The 3,874-nt window shown below is 44.2% G+C and overlaps 1 non-coding gene across 1 annotated transcript; it reads left to right on the top strand.

The window, feature by feature from the left end:
* The first annotated feature begins 3,530 nt into the window (after positions 1–3,530).
* Positions 3,531–3,638, top strand: LOC130964025 (small nucleolar RNA R71). Its single transcript, XR_009080138.1, has one exon. It is a non-coding gene; the product is annotated as a small nucleolar RNA R71 (small nucleolar RNA).
* The last annotated feature ends 236 nt before the right edge of the window (positions 3,639–3,874 follow it).

The following is a 3,874-nucleotide window of genomic DNA, read 5'->3' as shown; positions in this document are numbered from 1 at the left end:
ACCCTTAGTTGTCCCATGTTGGAACTCAATTCTCCTAGGGAGGTGTTCAGTTGCTCCCAATAGTCTTGTGGAGGAAAGTGCATCCCTTGAGGTATCTCAGGGATCTCATGATGAGAGGGGTCTCTTGTTTGCTCCATCCTTTTCTTAGTGATGGGCTTATCCTCATCAATGGGGATGTCTCCCTCTATGTCAACTCCAACTGAATAACAGAGGTGACAAATGAGATGAGGAAAGGCTAACCTTGCCAAGGTGGAAGACTTGTCCGCCACCTTATAGAGTTCTTGGGCTATAACCTCATGAACTTCCACTTCTTCTCCAATCATGATGCTATGAATCATGATGGCCCGGTCTAGAGTAACTTCGGACCGGTTGCTAGTGGGAATGATTGAGCGTTGGATAAACTCCAACCATCCTCTAGCCACGGGTTTGAGGTCATGCCTTCTCAATTGAACCGGCTTCTCTCTTGAGTCTCTCTTCCATTGGGCGCCCTCTTCACAAATGTCAGTGAGGACTTGGTCCAACCTTTGATTAAAGTTGACCCTTCTTGTGTAAGGATGCTCATCTCCTTGCATCATAGGCAAGTTGAATGCTAACCTTACATTTTCCGGACTAAAATCCAAGTATTTCCCCCGAACCATTGTAAGCCAATTCTTTGGATCCGGGTTTACACTTTGATCATGGTTCTTGGTGATCCATGCATTGGCATAGAACTCTTGAACCATCAAGATTCTGACTTGTTGAATGGGGTTGGTAAGCACTTCCCAACCTCTTCTTCGGATCTCATGTCGGATCTCCGGATATTCACCCTTTTTGAGTGAAAAGGGGACCTCGGGGATCACCTTCTTCAAGGCCACAACTTCATAGAAGTGGTCTTGATGCACCCTTGAGATGAATCTATCCATCTCCCATGACTCGGAGGTGGAAGCTTTTGCCTTCCCTTTCCTCTTTCTAGAGGTTTCTCCGGCCTTAGATGCCATAAATGGTTATGGAAAAACAAAAATCAATGCTTTTACCACACCAAACTTAAAAGGTTTGCTCGTCCTCGAGCAAAAGAAGAAGGAAGAGAGTAGAAGAAGAAGAAATAAGGAAGAAGGGAGTGGCTTTGTGTTCGGCCAAAGAGGGGGAGAAGTGGTGTTTAGGTTGTGTGAAAATGAAGGGGTGGAGAAGGGTTTATATAGGAGAGGGGGGGCTCATGGTTCGGTCATGTATGGGTGGGTTTGGGAGGGAAAGTGGTTTGAATTTGAATGGTGAGGTAGGTGGGGTTTTATGAAGGATGGATGTGAGTGGTGAAGAGAAAGATGGGATTTGATAGGTGAAGGGTTTTTGGGGAAGAGGTGTTGAGGTGATTGGTGAATGGGGGAAGAAGAGAGAGAGTGGTGGTGGGGTAGGTGGGGATCCTGTGGTGTCAAGGAAAAGTCATCCCTGCACCAAATGGCATTTAAAATCACGTTTTGAGCCAATTCTGGCGTTAAACGCCGGGCTGGTGCCCATTTCTGGCGTTTAACGCCAGGTTCTTGCCCTTTTCTGGCGTTTAACGCCAGTCTGGTGCCCCTTTCTGGCGTTAAACGCCCAGAATGGTGCCAGACTGGGCGTTAAACGCCCAACTGCTAGCCTCACTGGCGTTTAAACGCCAGCAACATCTTCCTCCAGGGTGTGCTGTTTTTCTTCCTGTTTTTCATTCTGTTTTTGCTTTTTCAATTGATTTTGTGACTTCTCAATATCATCATCCTACAAAATAAAATAAAATAACAAAAGAAAATAGATAAAATATAACATTGGGTTGCCTACCAACAAGCGCTTCTTTAATGTCAGTAGCTTGACAGAGGGCTCTCATGGAGCCTCACAGATACTCAGAGCAATGTTGGAACCTCCCAACACCAAACTTAGAGTTTGAATGTGGGGGTTCAACACCAAACTTAGAGTTTTGGTTGTGGCTTCCCAACACCAAACTTAGAGTTTGACTGTGGGGGCTCTGTTTGACTCTGATTTGAGAGAAGCTCTTCATGCTTCCTCTCCATGGTGACAGAGGGATATCCTTGAGCCTTAAACACAAACGATTTTTCATTCACTTGAATGATCAATTCACCTCCATCAACATCAATCACAGCCTTTGCTGTGGCTAGGAAGGGTCTGCCAAGGATGATAGATTCATCCATGCACTTCCCAGTCTCTAGGACTATGAAATCAGTAGGGATGTAATGGTCTTCAATCTTAACCAAAGCATTCTCTACAAGTCCATAAGCTTGTTTTCTTGAGTTGTCTGCCATCTCTAGTGAGATTCTTGCAGCTTGTACCTCAAAGATCCCTAGCTTCTCCATTACAGAGAGAGGCATGAGGTTTACACTTGACCCTAAGTCACACAGAGCCTTCTTGAAGGTCATGGTGCCTATGGTACAAGGTATGGAAAACTTCCCAGGATCTTGTCTCTTTTGAGGTAATTTCTGCCTAGACAAGTCATCCAGTTCTTTGGTGAGCAAAGGAGGTTCATTCTCCCAAGTCTCATTTCCAAATAACTTGTCATTTAGCTTCATGATTGCTCCAAGGTATTTAGCAACTTGCTCTTCAGTGACACACTCATCCTCTTCAGAGGAAGAATACTCATCAGAGCTCATGAAAGGCAGAAGTAAGTCCAATGGAATCTCTATGGTCTCATTTTGAGCCTCAGATTCCCAGGGTTCCTCATTGGGGAACTCAGTGGAGGTCAGTGCACGCCCATTGAGGTCTTCCTCAGTGGCGTTCACTTCCTCTCCTTCCTCTCCAAATTCGGCCACGTTGATGGCCTTGCACTCTCCTTTTGGATTTTCTTCTGTATTGCTTGGAAGAGTACTTGGAGGGAGTTCAGTAATTTTCTTGCTCAGCTGTCCCACTTGTCCCTCCAAATTCCTGATGGAGGACCTTGTTTCAGTCATGAAACTTTGAGTGGTTTTGATTAGATCAGAGACCATGGTTGCTAAGTCAGAGGGGTTCTGCTTAGAATTCTCTGTCTGTTGCTGAGAAGATGATGGAAAAGGCTTGCCATTGCTAAACCTGTTTCTTCCACCATTATTGTTGTTGAAACCTTGTTGAGGTCTCTCTTGATTCTTCCATGAGAAATTTGGATGATTTCTCCATGAAGAATTATAGGTGTTTCCATAGGGTTTCCCTAGGTAATTCACCTCTTCCATTGAAGGGTTCTCAGGATCATAAGCTTCTTCTTCAGATGAAGCATCCTTAGTACTGCTTGGTGCATTTTGCATTCTAGACAGACTTTGAGAAATCAAATTGACTTGCTGAGTCAATATTTTATTCTGAGCCAATATGGCATTCAGAGTATCAATCTCAAGAACTCCTTTCTTCTAACTTGTCCCATTGTTCACAGGATTCCTTTCAGAAGTGTACATGAATTGGTTATTTGCAACCATTTCAATTAGTTCTTGAGCCTCTGTAGGCGTCTTCTTCAGATGAAGAGATCCTCCAGCAGAGCTATCCAAAGACATCTTGGACAGTTCAGATAGACCATCATAGAAAATACCTATGATGCTCCATTCAGAAAGCATGTCAGAAGGACATTTTCTGATCAATTGTTTGTATCTTTCCCAAGCTTCATAGAGGGATTCTCCTTCCTTCTGTCTGAAGGTTTGGACTTCCACTCTAAGCTTACTCAATTTTTGAGGTGGAAAGAACTTTGCCAAGAAGACATTGACTAGCTCTTCCCAAGAGTCCAGGCTTTCTTTAGGTTGTGAGTCCAACCATGTCCTAGCTCTGTCTCTTACAGCAAAAGGGAATAGCATTAGTCTGTAGACCTCAGGGTCAACCCCATTAGTCTTGACTGTGTCACAGATTTGCAAGAACTCAGCTAAAAACTGATGAGGATCTTCCAATGGAAGTCCATGGA

This window comes from Arachis stenosperma, chromosome 2 (assembly GCF_014773155.1).
Source record: "Arachis stenosperma cultivar V10309 chromosome 2, arast.V10309.gnm1.PFL2, whole genome shotgun sequence".
In the NCBI taxonomy this organism is placed as follows: Eukaryota; Viridiplantae; Streptophyta; class Magnoliopsida; order Fabales; family Fabaceae; genus Arachis; species Arachis stenosperma.
Note: the sequence above shows the minus strand (reverse complement) of the source record. Positions and strands in the feature narration are given on the sequence as shown.